General features: G+C 43.3%; 1 pseudogene across 1 annotated transcript in view; it reads left to right on the plus strand.

Moving 5' to 3' along the window:
- The first annotated feature begins 317 nt into the window (after positions 1 to 317).
- The window catches only part of LOC124040399, a 41382-nt pseudogene continuing 24309 nt past the window's right edge, over positions 318 to 17390 (plus strand). The window contains exon 1 of the transcript XR_006839717.1: positions 318 to 1040. The product of XR_006839717.1 is annotated as a Na(+)/H(+) exchange regulatory cofactor NHE-RF1-like (transcript). The remainder of the gene's footprint in view (positions 1041 to 17390) is intronic.

A 17390-nucleotide genomic window follows, 5' to 3' on the forward strand; every position in this document is an offset into this window, starting at 1 on the left:
GTGTTTCTAGAATCTAGATATGTGATAAGTAATAGCCTAGGCCAATTTGTAAGTCGCTCTGGATAAGAGCGTCTGCTAAATGACTTAAATGTAAATGTAAATGTAGGCCAGAGCCACGTATTTAGAAATAAATACATGTATGGCTCTGGCATAGACACCTAGACTTTTGTTCAGAGGGAAATTTAAAGGCAGTCCATTGGCTGTCGGATAAACTCAACGACAGCGTTTTCCTATTGGAGATTACTGATTGGTCTTGTCACCTGTCAGACTAGAACCCTTCACCATCAACTTCAGATCAACTTAAAAAACAAAGCCCAGTTGATTTGAGCACACAAGGAAGAGTACTTTTGTGGGTGTGTCTGACTACGTGCGCTCCACAAATAGTTACTAGATCGCAACATAGTTTCGAGGAGGACCTTACCGAGACGCAAGTGAAATAATACGTTCTGTTTTGACAGAAAGTAAACTGTGAGAGCGACCGGTCGTTCGAAGTAGTTAGTCTGTCAGTTTAATTTCTGAGATTGTTTGTTGTCCACGTTTACTTTCTTTGTTGTGACGTTTTTGGACGTTATCTGTGAGAATATTTGATCAGCGGCAACATTATGTCAAACCCCCGGCCTAGATGTTGTATTTTAGGAAAGGGTTCGAATGGCTACGGCTTCCATCTGCACGGTGAGAAAGGGAAGGCCGGACAGTTTATCCGACTGGTAGAACCAGACTCTCCTGCCGCCACCGCCGGTCTCTTCGCTGGGGACCGACTGACATTCGTTAACGGGGACAGCGTGGAGGGCGAGAGCCACCAGCAGGTCGTTGCCCGGATACGAGCCACCGTGGGCAGCCTCGAGCTGATCGTGGTAGACGCTGAGACCGCGGAGGTACTGAAGAAGCACAACTTGGAGTGCCGTAAAGAGTATGTCACGGAGGGCATCCCGTTACCGGGCAGCAAGTCGGGCCATGGGGATGCAGCGGAGAGCGAGGCGCCTGCTACATCGGCAGAGAACGGAAACTTCTCCCTACAGAGGCTAAGTGTGAGCGCCAAGGTAAAAGGGATTTCCGAAGTTTCCTATCTAGATTAATTTCGCAGAATATTACATTTTATGTAGGCAATTTTCATACGCCTAGTCATGGGATCTATTGGAGAGCTGACCAGGGTCAACCACTGTCTGTCAACACATTTGAACAACAATATACATTACCAATCAAAAGTTTGGACACACCTACTCAGTCAAGGGTTTTTCTTTATTTTCTACATTGTCAAAGTTCTTAATTTTTCGGATTGACTGACCTTCATGTCTTAAAGTAATGATTGACTGCTGTTTATCTTTGCTTATTTGAGCTGTTCTTGCCATAATATGGACTCTGTCTTTTACCAAATAGGGCTATCTTCTGTATAGTACCCCTACCATGTCACAATACAACTGATTGGCTCAAATGCATTAAGAAGGAAATCATTTTATTTATGGAATTTAACAAGGCACACCTGTTAATTTAAATGCATTCCAGGTTACTGCCTCATGAAGCTGGTTGAGAGAATGCCAAGAGTGTGCAAAACTGTCAAGGCAAAGGGTGGCTACTTTGAAGAATCTCAAATATATTTTGATTTGTGTCACACTTTTGTTTACTACATGATTCCATATGTGTTAGTTCATAGTTGTGAAGTTTTCACTATTACATTTCAATGTAGAAAATAGTAAAAATGAAGAAAAACCCTTGAATGAGTAGGTGTGTCCAAACCTTAGGCTACATCCTACCCTAAACTCCATATGTCATGTTCTAGACATTTGCTGAGACTTGCTTTTGTCTCTTAAAATTTTAATTGTAGGTCTGTATTGTGTATAGAAGCATTAAACAGACACATGCCTACAGGGCAGATATTCTGTTAACCCTTTGTGCTTGTGGAAATTGGCCTATGGATAGGGACAAATTGGAATGTTTAAAATAATAAATATAAAAAGCATATGCATGACCATGGTAGCAATTGAAAGAGAATACTTTGGAGATGGGGAAATTCAGACCACATGTTCACCTGACATGACTGAATTCAAACATGACACTGTTGAGTTTATGTGCATTTTACATTGACTGTACTTTACACAGCATTTGTCCATGACGAAAACTGAAAATACTCCGGATACATTCCAAGAATATTCTTATTATGTAATTGAAAGTTTGGTTTAGGTGCAAAATAAGAAACAATTATTACAAGAGTTTGAGCATGATGTCTAACTAGTGTCTCCAAGTGGACACACGGCAGTGCTATCTTTTTTACATCCGTTATTAGACAGTGGCAACGATGATGATTATGAACACGGTCTTTTGCCTGCAATGCAATGCAGTGAAGAAAACGATGACAACAATAACGTCTAATGTAACTGTTGAAATGGTCTAGAACCCCCACTGGACACACCTCTCCAGACTGGGCACAGTTCATATGGAATTTAAATGTACTTTTATGGCTCAAGGAAAGAGCCTTCGGCTATAAGGTGCTTTTTTTTTATCTCTCCTAGCTTTGCCATTGAGGAACTGAAGCAAACCCATTTTGTTGTTTGTTTGGAACACAGCCCCGCATCCCCACCTTTACACAATTACTGTTGTTGTTTAGGCAATCCAGAAATATTCCATTATAAATAACCACTTGGGTCAGGTGGGCATCATTTTGAAAGCTTATTATATTGCCAACATGACTTGCTAAGTTATAAAATCCAATCAGTGTGTTAGGCTTTCAATATGGAAATGTGAAGTGCACATTTAGACTCACAGGTTTGTGGTTGTTGTTTGACATCAAGGCGGTATTTATTATAATCCTCAACATCTCGTCTTTCAGAACACACAGATTCCCCTCTCTCATGCCCCGTACACACCGTGATATATTTCATGACGCTGTATCGGAGTCTTTCACCGCTACTGAGCGGACAAGTCTAGCGTTTTTAACGCAAGATGGAGGTGAACCAGAGATCGCATTTATTTTGGTAGATCGCAAAATATGACTTTTTTTCATTGAAGACCGGATACATATTGTTTCCGGTAATAGCTAATAAAACATGTTTTGTTTAGTTACTTTTAACTCTACTTGTTACGCTAACTTTATAGCTAGTCTAGCTTGCAGAACAGCTACAGTAGCTAGCTAAAGGCTAGGCTAGGTTGAAGATACCACTGTAACTAGTAACCTCCACCATAATAATAATAATTTAAAACAAATGTCATTACCATCACAATATATTTAAACGGGAGGCAAGTCGTATAATAGAACTGGCTTAACATCCCATGTGTATTAGTTAACATGACTATTAAAATAGTATTCACTTATAGGAATAGGTAATTGTTTACAAGTTGCTAGCTATCCCATAAAGCCATCACCGAAACCAGAGAAGATGAACATTTTTGGTTTTGGTCACTACCTGTTCAACAGACTTTGTCTGTACTGAAGACTACGCAAAGTGTGGAAAAATTCCAAGTGTGCAGTGTCTGACTCCCAACTGAGCCTTCAACCGCAAGGGGGCAGTGCGATTCCGCTCTGTTGTGGACATCCCCATTGAAATGAATGACATCCAGCGTATCTTATTGTGAACGAGGCATTAGACAACAAAACCAATTTGTAAAAGTAGCTCAATTAGCGGGAGGGAAGGGGTCATTTCTTTTATTTACAGTCATGTGTGCATACATTCTACGTATGGGTACGGGATCGAACCCACATTTAGAACCAACTGAGCTACAGGTAGGCATGAATCCCATGCAGCACTGTGATTTCTGATGTCGTATTATTTATACACACACACACATATACACACACACACACATATTCACACACACACACACACACACACACGTGTGTGTTACTGTACAGCCACTGAGTTCCAATTTAGGCACTACCAAATGTGCATTGTTCAACCCATACAGGGACTGACGGGGGCAGTGAGTGTACAGTACAAGGCTACAGAGAGAACTGAATAGACCACATAAAGATCATGTTCTATAACAGGCCATCGAGCTAGAGATGCCTGTCTGCTTATTGTCTCAAGGTATGTGATCAACACAACATAGGAAATAAGGGCCACATTCATAAAGTGTCTAAGAGTAGGAATGCTCATCTAGGATCAGGTCCTTCATGTCATCTTATTCAATATAATATAAAAAGCGTTTTAAATGATCCCAGATCAGTACTAGTACTCTGAGATGCTTTCTGAATATAGAACCAGCACAAAATGTCTACCGATCCATTTGTAAGCCAGAGTGCTCCTGGTTTTCTCAAGGTCGGAATATCAGGAATTCCTCATTTTAATCAAAAAATGAAACCTTTATCTGAGAAAGTGATAGCTGAGCTCTAACATACAGACACCTCCACCCCTCTAACACACAGCGTCATACTGCTGGTTATGAAATACTTTTCCATGTGGTATTTCATCCGTGGGTGTGTAGGGGTCGGTTAGTTAGGCAGAACATGTACAATGTCTTCATGTAACTTTGTTAGACAGTGCAAAGGTCTGCTCTCTGATTTATAGCCATTGTGCAACGGCAACACAAATGGAAAATTTTAAAAATTCCGATCTCTCTCTCTCTCTCTCTCTCTCTCTCTCTCTCGGCCTCGCCTTGATGTGTAGCTAGTGTTTCCCCTGAACCATAGGTTACATACCAATTGACACACTAGTCATGTAGGGTAAAGTGTGGCAATTTGAGACTAACACGAAATGTCTCCTAAATAGTAGGTATCAACGAGGGCCTTTTGAGTGTTTCCTTATCACATGATCTGAACAGGACAAACTGTCTCCTTCCTTTCTCGCTCTCTCCCTGCATCTATCCCATGTATATTATTACTCATTTGGCTTCTTTAGGGAAGGAGTGTTTCCTCGTCTGGTCACCACGATTGGTCTGTTTCTGTTTATCGTCTCCGGTCATATTCTGTCTCTGGTCAGAATTCTGTTCCTACCCTAAGAGACTGAGTGGAAAGCGAAACGGTGGTATGTGGAAGTAGTGGCTATGGAGGGAATACGGTGGTCTGTGGGAGTAGTGGCTATGGAGGGAATACGGTGGTCTGTGGGAGTAGTGGCTATGGAGGGAATACGGTGGTCTGTGGGAGTAGTGGCTATGGAGGGAATACGGTGGTCTGTGGGAGTAGTGGCTATGGAGGGAATACGGTGGTCTGTGGGAGTAGTGGCTATGGAGGGAATACGGTGGGGAGTAGTGGCTATGGAGGGAATACGGTGGGAGTAGTGGTGGTCTGTGGGGAATAGTGGCTATGGAGGGAATACGGTGGTCTGTGGGAGTAGTGGCTATGGAGGGAATACGGTGGTCTGTGGGAGTAGTGGCTATGGAGGGAATACGGTGGGAGGTGGTGGAGGGAATGTGGGAGTAGTGGCTATGGAGGGAATACGTAGTGGTCTGTGGGAGTAGTGGCTATGGAGGGAATACGGTGGGAGTAGTGGCTATGGAGGGACGGTGGGGAATACGGTGGGAGTAGTGGCTGTGGGAGTAGTGGCTATGGAGGGAATACGGTGGGGAGTGGCTATGGAGGGTGGTCTGTGGGAGTAGTGGCTATGGAGGGAATACGGTGGTCTGTGGGAGTAGTGGCTATGGAGGGAATACGGTGGTCTGTGGGAGTAGTGGCTATGGAGGGAATACGGTGGGAGTAGTGGCTATGGAGGGAATACGGTGGGAGTAGTGGCTATGGAGGGAATACGGTGGTCTGTGGGAGTAGTGGCTATGGAGGGAATACGGTGGGAGTAGTGGCTATGGAGGGAATACGGTGGGAGTAGTGGCTATGGAGGGAATACGGTGGGAGTAGTGGCTATGGAGGGAATACGGTGGTCTGTGGGAGTAGTGGCTATGGAGGGGGAGTAGTGGCTATGGAGGGAATACTGTGGGAGTAGTGGCTATGGAGGGAATACTGTGGGAGTAGTGGCTATGGAGGGAATACTGTGGGAGTAGTGGCTATGGAGGGAATACTGTGGGAGTAGTGGCTATGGAGGGAATACGGTGGGAGTAGTGGCTATGGAGGGAATACGGTGGGAGTAGTGGCTATGGAGGGAATACGGTGGGAGTAGTGGCTATGGAGGGAATACGGTGGTCTGTGGGAGTAGTGGCTATGGAGGGAATACGGTGGTCTGTGGGAGTAGTGGCTATGGAGGGAATACGGTGGTCTGTGGGAGTAGTGGCTATGGAGGGAATACGGTGCCATTTGGGATGTAGCTCATGTCTCCCACCACTAATGCACTGCTACCCTTCACTAATCTTCTGGGTTCAAGTGACTGGGGCCACAGAAAGGCCTCGTCTCTCTCACGGTGCTGCCTGCTTGTGACTGGGGCCACAGAAAGGCCTCGTCTCTCTCACGGTGCTGCCTGCTTGTGATGGGGACCACGAAGGCCTCGTCTCTCTCACGGTGCTGCCTGCTTGTGACTGGGGCCACAGAAAGGTCTTGTCTCTCTCACGGTGCTGCCTGCTTGTGACGGGGACCACGAAGGCCTTGTCTCTCTCACGGTGCTGCCTGCTTGTGACGGGGACCACGAAGGCCTCGTCTCTCTCACGGTGCTGTGAAGGCCTCGTCTCTCTCCCTGATGGGACACTTGGCAGGACCTGGCTGATACTGGTCTAATATGGACTGTGTCCCAAATGGCACCCTATTGTCTACATGGTGCGCTGCTGATTACCCAGGTATATAGGGAATATGGTGTCATTTGGGAATCAGCCATGGACTGAGAGGCAGGACTTGGCTGGTACTGGTTTGTGTCCAGTAGGAAGAAAGTGTTTTTGAAATGAGGTTTCTGAACTTTTTGCTATGATTGGGTGAACACAACCATAGTCTAATATGGACTGAGAGCCAGGCACAGACAGCTCCTCCTGGACTCTCAACACTTGGCAAGCCCTCAAATAGCTGCATATAGTCTGGGTAGGCATTTTATTAATTGTTCAGCTTGGGGGTAGAAGCTGTTAATGAGCCTTTTGGACCTAGACTTGGCGCTCCGGTACCGCTTGCTGTGCTGTAGCAGGGAGAACAGTATATGACTAGGGTAGCTTGAGTCTTTGACCATTTTTTTTTTTTGGACCTTCCTCGGACACCGCCTGGTATGGAGGTCCTAGATGGCAGGAAGCTTGGTCTCAGTGATGTACTGTGGATGCTGATCAGTTACCATACCAGGTAGTGATGCAACCGGTCAGAATGCTCTCTGATGCATCTGTAGAACTTTTTAAGGATCTGGGGACCCATGCCAAATCTTTTAAGTCTCTTGATGGGGAATAGTTGTTGTCTTCCCCTCTTCAGGACTGTCTTAGTGTGTTTGGACCATGATAGTTTGTTGGTGTTGTGGACATCAAGGAAATGGAAGCTCTCTGACCTGCTCCACTACAGCCCCGTCGATGTGAATGGGGGCGTGTTCGGCCCTCCTTTTCCTGTAGTCCACAATCAGCTTCTTTGTCTTGCTCACGTTGAGGGAGAGGTTGTTGTCTCTGACCTCCTCCCTTTAGGCTGTCTCATCGTTGTCGTTGATCAGGCCCTACCGTTGTTGTCGTCAGGAAACTTAATGATGGTGTTGGAGTTGTGCTTGGACACGCACAGAGACTGAGTGTGTTTATTAATGGTGTCAAGTTGACCACATGGAAGTTATGACCAGTAACACCTTGGAGGACTGTGTCCATCTTGGTTTCCCTGGAGAACCCAGCGGTGCAGAATGAGGCATTGTCTGTGGTGTGTTTGTCTGGGGAGAAAAGGAGAAAAAGAGAGACTGGGCCAGAGAGGAAAGCGAAGAGGACTCTCACGCCTCTCTAAGGAGGCTGAGCCTGAAATACCTTACCCCTTTCTCACCACAAACGCTCATAATGATCTCGTACTCAACCAGTTGTGTGTGTATGTGTGTGTGAGAGAGAGCCTTGAGGGATTAACCAGCGTATAGCCTTTTTGAAAGGAAAAACCCTCAAAGACCGGCACTCATTAGTTCTAGTAAGATGGAGTAAGGCCCTGGAAGGCAGACTGTTACACTCAGAGTAGGGTGTCTAACCACTCTGACCAGAATGGGTGAAAACACGCTTTGGTGATTACATTTATGTTATAAAATACATTTTACCAAGACAAATATGATTGTTATGTTGTGGAGTCTTTCTCGTAACATATGATTAACTTTATATCTAAAACGTCTGATTTCGTAACCTAATACATCTGATAATAAGCACAGAGCTCTGATGACATGGTACTCATCTTCAATGTTGTTTCTGTTGGTCGTAAGAGGCTAAATTAAAATGACACAAGCTGAATTAAGTGTAAAAATATGAAAACATTAAGTTTCAATCGATATCCATCTTACCTCTAATGTTTTATGTCCTCTGGATTTGAGGAGAAAGACTACTAGTTTAACATGAAAGTGAGCCTATCAGCTAGCCTTAATTCTTACATTGAATCCAGCCTAGTTGATGTGATGAAATTTTAGTTTAAAAAAAATTCCCCATCTGGCCTCCATTGATTTAGTCACCCTAATTCTGGCCATCCTACAAGTGGTGAAAACTCCAATAACATTTGAACGGATTATGATAGAGACATGCGCTTTGTCCATTCTTTTTCCTCAAAGGATTTTCTTCACAGGATTATTCATTTAGAGGATTATTATTATATGTTTTTGATTGGACACCCTACTTGGATAGCTGTTAAGATGGAATGACCCTGGAGGGCAGAATGTTACACTCAGAGAGCTGTTAAGATGGAATGACCCTGGAGGGCAGAATGTTACACTCGGAGAGCTGTTAAGATGGAATGACCCTGGAGGGCAGAATGTTACACTCAGAGCTGTTAAGATGGAATGGCCCTGGAGGGCAGAATGTTACACTCAGAGGGCTGTTAAAACCTGTTAGGGATGTTTGTTCCTGCACAGGAACCAAATCAGCGGAAATTTCAGAGCGCCACCTATAGTTTTCGATAAAACTCAAACTTTCATTAAAACACACACGCAAGATACTCAATTAACCTCTTGCTCCTACCTGACACGCAGGCGTCCCATCTAGACATCTGGAAATGCAAATGCGCTACGCTAAATGCTAATAGTACTAGTTAAAACTCAAACGTTCATAAAATACACATGCAGGGTATTGAATTAAAGCTACACTTGTTGTGAATCTAGGCAACAAGTCAGATTTTTAAAATGCTTTTCGGCGAAAGCATGAGAAGCTATTATCTGATAGCATGTAACACCCCAAAAGACACGCAGGGGACGTAAACAAAATAATTAGCATAGTCGTCGCTACACAAACCGCACATATGAAATCTAAAACATTCATTACCCTTGACCATCTTCTTTGTTGGCACTCCTAGATGTCCCATAATCACTATTGGGTCTTTTTTCTCTCGATTAAATCGGTCCATATATAGCCTAGATATCAATCTATGAAGACTGTGTGATAAACAAAAAAAATAGCGTCTTATAACGTAACGTCATTTTTTAAAATTAAAAAAGTCGACAAACTTTCACAAAACACTTCTAAATACTTTTGTAATGCAACTTTAGGTATTAGTAAACGTTAATAAGCGATCAAATTAATCACGAGACGAAGTGTATTCTATAGGGGTACGTCTGGAAATAATGTCCGGGTAAATCTCAACCAAAATATCCGGTCGGAGACCTGAAGAAAAAGCCTGTCTCTTGTTCGTTTGACCAAGAAACAAAGACTAGGCAAATGACAAGACTGTTGACATCGTGTGGAAGCTGTAGGTACTGCAACCTCGGACGCATTTATTGTGGTTCACCTTTATCAATCGGTTGAAGTCGCGCATGGATATATTTTTCCATTTTCAGTGATCAGATTTTCCTGCACTTTTCGATGAAACACACGTTCTGTTATAGTCACAGCCGTGATTTAACCAGTTTTATAAACGTCTGAGTGTTTTCTATCCACACATACTAATCATATGCATATACTATATTCCTGGCCTGAGTAGCAGGGCGCTGAAATGTTGCGCAATTTTTTTTCTAACAGAATGTTCGAAAAAGTAGGGGGTAGGAGTAACAGGTTAAAGCTACACTCGTTGTGAATCTAGCCAACATGTCAGATTTGTAAAATGCTTTTCGGCGAAAGCATGAGAAGCTATTATCTGATAGCATGCAGCCCCAAAATACCTGAACGAGACCTAAACAAAAGATTTTGCCGTAGCCGGCGCTACACAAAACGCAGAAATAAAATATAAAACATTCATTACCTTTGACGAGCTTCTTTGTTGGCACTCCTATATGTCCCATAAACATCACAATTGGGTCTTTTTCCCAATTTAAATCCGTCATTGTATAGCCAAAATGTCATTTTATGAAGGCCGGTCTGATCCAGGAAAATTCACCTTTACAAGATGCAACGCAACGTCACTTTTTAAAATTAAAAAAGTTGTCTAAACTTTTACAAATCACTTCAAACTACTTTTCTAAACCAACTTTAGGTATTAATAAACGTTAATAATCTATCAAATTGATCACAGGGCGATCTGTATTCGATAGCAGCAAGTCTTGAAATCATCGTCCATGCTTTCACTTTCATAACATCCTCCGGTGCGCCCCAAGACAGGAAGTGCCTATACCTCATCTCACCAAGGATAAACTAGCCATGAAATGCCAGTACTGGCGACATCGTGTGGAAGCTGTAGGCATTGTAATCGGATCCTCATCTATTTTCTATCGCCTTAGACAATACATTGACTGGCGGATGAATATTTTTTTTGTTTTGTTTTTGGTGAACAGTTTTCCCAGGGATTTTTACTCCTAAACACGTTCTGTTATAGCCACAGACATGATTTAACCAGTCTTAGAGACTTCAGAGTGTTTTCTATACACACATACTTATCATATGCATATACTATATTCCTGGCATGAGTAGTAGGACTTTGAAATGTTGCACGATTTTTAACAAAAAGCTGTGAAAAGCTGCGAGAATTCGCATCATCCCTAACAGGTTTTAAGATGGAATGACCCTGGAGGGCAGAATGTTACACTCAGAGAGCTGTTAAGATGGAATGACTGTTAGTGATGACAGTGAAACAGCCTTTCTTTCTCTCCTCCCTCTTTCTTTGCCCAATAATATGGCCTTATGTTCTAAAATCACGAAGCGAATTCCATGTCTTCAACTTCACCCTGACCTTTTAACCATTACCCAGTAGCAGTAGGCAATCTCTGGCTACTCTTTTACAGGTATTTACTAGTTATTTTTTCCTTAACATCTTGGTGTCCTTCCTTAATCCTGAGTACACTACTGCCTCCTCCCAGTGTACGTCACAAATGCCACCCTATTCCCTACGTAGTGCACTACTTTTGACCAGAGCCATCAAAAGTAGTGCACTACTTTTGACCAGAGCCATCAAAAGTAGTGCACTCGGCTATAGAGGAAATCTGGTGCCATTTGAGACACAGCCCCAGTCTGTACTGGAGAACCTTAGTTAGACATCAGTCTGTACTGGAGAACCTTAGTTAGACATCAGTCTGTACTGGAGAACTTTAGTTAGACATCAGTCTGTACTGGAGAACTTTAGTTAGACATCAGTCTGTACTGGAGAACTTTAGTTAGACATCAGTCTGTACTGGAGAACTTTAGTTAGACATCAGTCTGTACTGGAGAACTTTAGTTAGACATCAGTCTGTACTGGAGAACTTTAGTTAGACATCAGTCTGTACTGGAGAACTTTAGTTAGACATCAGTCTGTACTGGAGAACTTTAGTTAGACATCAGTCTGTACTGGAGAACCTTAGTTAGACATCAGTCTGACTGTCTGTAATATAACCTCCACCTCAGTCTGTTGTCTATAATAGAACCTCCACCTGTTGTCTATAATAGAACCCCCACATCAGTCTAGCTGTCTATATAATACAACTATATAACCTTGGTGTTAGTCTTAGGGTATCATTTGGGACGCTACCTATTACAGTACTCATTTAATGCACTACTTTTGACCAGGGCATATTAAGCTCTGGTCAAAAGTAGTACTCTATGGGTATAGCCTTGTTCAATGTGAGATTTCAAAACGGCTCTCATCACATAATCGTGGGTGTTGTTCTTCTCCATTGATCTGGGTGTAGTGCCATTTAGTTGCCCTTATCCCTATGTAACTACACTTTTTATTACTGCAGTTATAGCATTGTTACAACATTGTATTAAAGACAGTTTTGGCGACTAAGTATTTAAAACCCTTTTGGGCTGGATGTATCAATGTGTTCATTTAAGTAATAATGCGCCTTGGGGGTTTGTGGTCTACGGCCAATATACTACGGCTAAGGGCTGTTCTTATGCACAACGCGGAGTGCCTGGATACAGCCCTTGGCCGTGGTATATTGGCCATATTTCACAAACCCCCGAGGTGCCTTATTGCTATTATAAACTGGTTACCAATGTAATTAGAGCAGTAAAAATGTTTTGTCATACCTGTGGTATATGGTCCCATATAACACGTCATTGGTATATGTAAGGGCAATAGAGTTAGCCAATCAGCATTCAGGGCTCGAACCACCCAGTTTATGAACATGCATAATCTATGAGTAGAACCTCAATTAGCCATGAAATCCTTAGTTTGAAAGCAACTGTTTTTCTGGAAGCTGTGCTGTGCCTTTAAAAAAAATATTTTTTAACCTACATTTTTAACCCATGTGGGCCAATCCTCTAGCAATTTGAGTTCAACCAATGAGCTTCAGGCCCTCGCCATTTGAGTGACAGCTAGCAAGAGGCAGGAAGAGCGAGAGCAGGTGGGGGGGGGCACAATGACGTGGTGCACATATTATAGTATGTGACATAGTATGCAATTTTCAGGGACCAATTTTGGCCCGTGAGCGCTACATTCAGAACTGCTGGCTAAAAAGTATACAAGGCTACGGGAGAGTCTCTGTCGCATGCATTTCCTTAATAGCAGTCTTAGAGTGGTAGTGATGGATTTCAAAGTGTTGCAGTGAAGTTGAACTTGATTCATTCAGACCCCCGCTATCCCCACCTCTTAGTCCCGTCCCGTCTCGTCTTCTATTGCCAAGGCGACACAGATTTGCCACACTGTCTAATCTGTTACCACGGAGATCCTGATTTGTGTCACCATAACAACTAGTACTCACAACCCCTTGGATGATCTTGACATCTCACAGAGCTCTTTGCTGCTCTGGGTTGTTTACTCAGTGACACACACACACACACACACACACACACACACACACTGGGCTGACTGCCAACATAGTTTGTGAAGATCAATACCTTATGGCTCAAAGTAGGTCTGGGCGATATGGCAAATCAATTATCACGATATCTATATATTTTTTCATTCGATAACGATAGTTATCATGATATTAATCAAATAGTGTTTAAAATGTGCATATCTGCTTCAGACTCAAGATTGCCTAATGCCTGTAACCGAAAGGTTGGGCCAGTAACCGAAAGGTTGCTAGATCGAATCCCCGAGCTGACAAGGTAAAACAAGGCAGTTAACCCACTGTTCCCCGATAGGCCGTCATTGTAAATAAGAAGTTCTTAACTGACTTGCCTAGTTAAATAAAAAATGTATTATGTGAGCATGACTGTAAGTCGCTTTGGATAAAAGCGTCTGCTAAATGGCATTTATTATTATAGCTACACAAGTATACTTTAAGGAAAATAGTTTCATGCGGCCAGGGAGCACGTACCTGGGGTCAATGAAATTGATAAGCCTCTTGAAACCTTCCTTTTCGACTGTGCTATTTGGTAGCATGTCCTTAGCAATGCAATGCATAATAGCATTTGTAATGTCTTTTGTCTTTTCGATGTTTGCTTATAGGGCATAAACTCTGTCAGTGTTGACTGCTTCGGGCAACATCCCTAGATTGGCTGGTGCTTGAGTGGCGTTGATCAACACTGTGGCTCAAACTCAAACTTCCTGCATGTTCCAAAGAGTGATTTTTGCTTCAGATGTTGAAAAGGGTTTGTCTTATTACCAGACTTTGTAGCTACCTGTCGTAGCCAAAATGTTAAACCGAACATTGCTCTGCTCTTTGTCGGACTTCAAAAAGCCAAACTGCTTCCAAATGACTGAAACAGTTTAACCATTTTCATGAATAATTTCTTCGCTGGAAGCTGCTCCTTCTCCATGGCTGCCACTGCTTTCTCCCACATCACTCATTTCCTGGTTAATAATGGCTCCTCCATCACTCATTTCCTGGTTAATAATGGCTCCTCCATCACTCATTTCCTGGTTAATAATGGATCCTACATCACTCAAGGTGCTAAGTGGTTTTTAGTGGGCGTGTACCTCTTCACGTGCGTAGTGTCACTTCTCTGCACGTTCCTGCTGCGTCACAGAGGTGAAATGGACTGCCGTACCTAATTATTCTATGTCGACATTATCGAAAATGAATCTATACGTTTTTATATCGTTGTTGAGGGAAGTAATTACCTCGATAATTATTGATTTATCGCCCAGCCCTAGCTCGACGCTTTCCTCCCAGGCTGTTGGGTGACTCATATAACGACCTCAAATCATGTGATTGTATTACTCATTGATTTATGTAATGGTGTGTGTTTTGTTATTAAACTTTGAGGCCCTCCATTTTAAGACCCTTCCATTAACCCAGGCTGTCTGACTGGTTCTCCCTCTACTGTAACGTCGTTCTTCGTTTGTAGAAAGAGAGTCGGATCGAAATGCAGCGTGGTGGTTACTCATGACTTTAATGAAAAAAGTGACACATGAAATAACTATACAAATACAAAAACAACAAACGGAACGTGAAACCTAATTACAGCCTATCTGGTGAAACTACACAGAGACAGGAACAATCACCCACGAAATACACAGAGAAACCCCGGCTACCTAAATACGGTTCCCAATCAGAGACAACGAGAATCACCTGACTCTGATTGAGAACCGCCTCAGGCAGCCAAGCCTATACAACACCCCTACTCAGCCGCAATCCCAAATACTACAAACCCCAATACGAAAATACAATATATAAACCCATGTCACACCCTGGCCTGACCAAATATATAATGAAAAACACAAAATACAATGACCAAGGCGTGACATCTACTAGAGATAAAGACCGTGAATACAGCAGTTTTAACACATCCATTTAATGGTGATGAGGCTGTGAGGTCTTAAACAGCCAGAAAAAACCCTGTGAACAAACCTGGAAAAAGGACTTCTGATAACATGACAGGGTTGAGAACTGCATTCAGCTTCTACATGTAATTGTGAGTGGGAACTTGTGTGAGTGAATTGATTCTCTGTTATGAGCGATGCTTTGTCTCTGAGCTTCAGGCTCTGTATGCTCCTCCTCTGTAATCATGCAGAACTAACATGGCTAAGTTGAGCTTCTACACTCTGTGTGTGTGTGTGTGTGTGTGTATGTGTAAACAGGCCTGTGGTTTGCTGGCATAGCTCTTCAGAGATTCCAGGCCCAGTAGAGAGCACAGTAGGTTAGGCCATGGTGTAAGCCTTACCATGATGCTTGATAGAGATGCTTTGGTCCATAGAGGATGCCTTTGTATCTGACCACTCAAACGGTAGTCTGGACAGTCCATCTTCATTATATTCTCTACAGGTTGGAAGCCAACTCAGAACCCTGTATAAAGACAATTAGTTCATGAAGAGCCATGTAGCTACCGGTATCTGAGGTTTAGACTGATGATACAGCACCACCCTATCTGAGGAAACCACGTCCTGTGTGTTGCCATGGCGCCAGGCCAGACAGCACTGTCACCGTTGACGACAGTACCAGACTAGAACAACCAGAACAGGAAAGAAATGAAAAGATGTGAGACAGCTAGTGTTTGTTCTGCTGGTTGGAAGACAGAGGAGATGGAAGTCATTTATATTGTGTCAGAGAACACTGCTCTCTGACTGTGTGGGTAAGCAGATCAGAAATGAGTCATGACAAAGGAAGACAAGGGAAGATTGTTCAGTTCTAAACAGTAACCTTAAAGGAAGATGAAGTTGATGGCAGTTCATATTATTATTATGTGGTATATCTTATAATAAAACATGTCTATATGGAGTTCTTTCACAAAAGCCTGTTTCTCTGGTAAACTTCAGTCTTGGTGTCGGAGAGCGACAGAGCGGGAGACTGATGTGATGCCATTGGTAATGTTGTGGTCATGTAGCTCAGCCAGTGGGTGTTCTTGTTTGTCGCGGGGCCTTTCAGAGGTGAAAGGCCCCTCTATAACCAACAGCACTGCTCTGATGACATTCAATCAACCAGTATCCCATGCCCCACACCGGTCTCCTATCTAAAAAGGATTGAGACACACATACACAGCCAGTCCTCCATACCTACCACACCCATCTGTCTGTCCGCCCGTCAGATGCGTTGATGCTGACTCACTATTCATGTTCAAACACAGGCCCAATCATTGCTCTATAATGAGATGTTATCAGGTGCTATCAGATAATGTGTTTTTGGATGACCGACTGCTGTGTCTAGTTACTGTGTTCATCCAGTGTGTTGCAATATTGTTGGTGAAGCTAGGATCTTCCTATGGGTGGCCCCCAAATGGCACTCTGTTACCTACACAGTGCCCTATGGGCCCTAGTTGGAAGTAGTGCACTATATGGGGAATAGGATGCCATTTGGGATGAAACCTGTGTCTTAACTTGACCCTGTAACTAGTCTACTGCTATCAGCCCATCTCTCTTCAGCCTGTCCTGTGTTGACAGATCTGATTGAATTTGCAGCGCTAGCTGTTTCTCCAGTTGATGATTATCTCTAGGTGGCTGTGCAAGAAAAAAGTGCAGCTCTAAGTTCAAGGGTTTCACACAAACTCTTAACTGGTAAAATAAGGGTGAAATATATATTTTTAATTTCACACTCCAATAAAACACCCTCATTCCTCAAGGATGGACTAAATGTTTTGGTTTACTATCGAATGCCACTAGATATCCATCTCTTTAACAATGGTACCGTGATAAAGACATATTGAAAACTGTAGAATCCCCCAAAGAGGACCACAAGCCTTAGCCACCAGGACCATTCCAAGGAAGCAGGAGTGGAAAATATTTTTGGCATCTCTGATTGTTTTTGTAAATTCTCACATAGAAACTTAATTGAGAGGAAGGATGTTTGGAAGCATTTTTATATTTTGTATTGCAACTTTTCGTGGGGGGTCTCCTGAGTGGTGCAGCGGTCTAGAGGCGTCACTTACAGACCCGGGTTCGATCCCGGGCCGTGTCTCAGCTGGCCGCGACCGAGTGACCCATGAGACGGCGCACATTAATGGACTCGGGGTTGTCCGGATTAGTGGAGGGTTTGGCCGGCCGGGATGTCCTTGTCCCATTGCGCTCTAGTGACTCATTGTGGGGGTCACCAGTTGTGGGGGTCGCCATTAGTGCGTCTGGCTTCCGGGTTAAGCAAGCAGTGTGTCAAGATGCAGTGCGGCTTGGCAGGATCGTGTTTTGGATAACGCATGGCTCTCAACCTTCTCCTCTACCGAGTCTGTTCGGG

The sequence above is a fragment of the Oncorhynchus gorbuscha genome, linkage group LG07 (assembly GCF_021184085.1).
Source record: "Oncorhynchus gorbuscha isolate QuinsamMale2020 ecotype Even-year linkage group LG07, OgorEven_v1.0, whole genome shotgun sequence".
Classification (NCBI taxonomy): domain Eukaryota; kingdom Metazoa; phylum Chordata; class Actinopteri; order Salmoniformes; family Salmonidae; genus Oncorhynchus; species Oncorhynchus gorbuscha.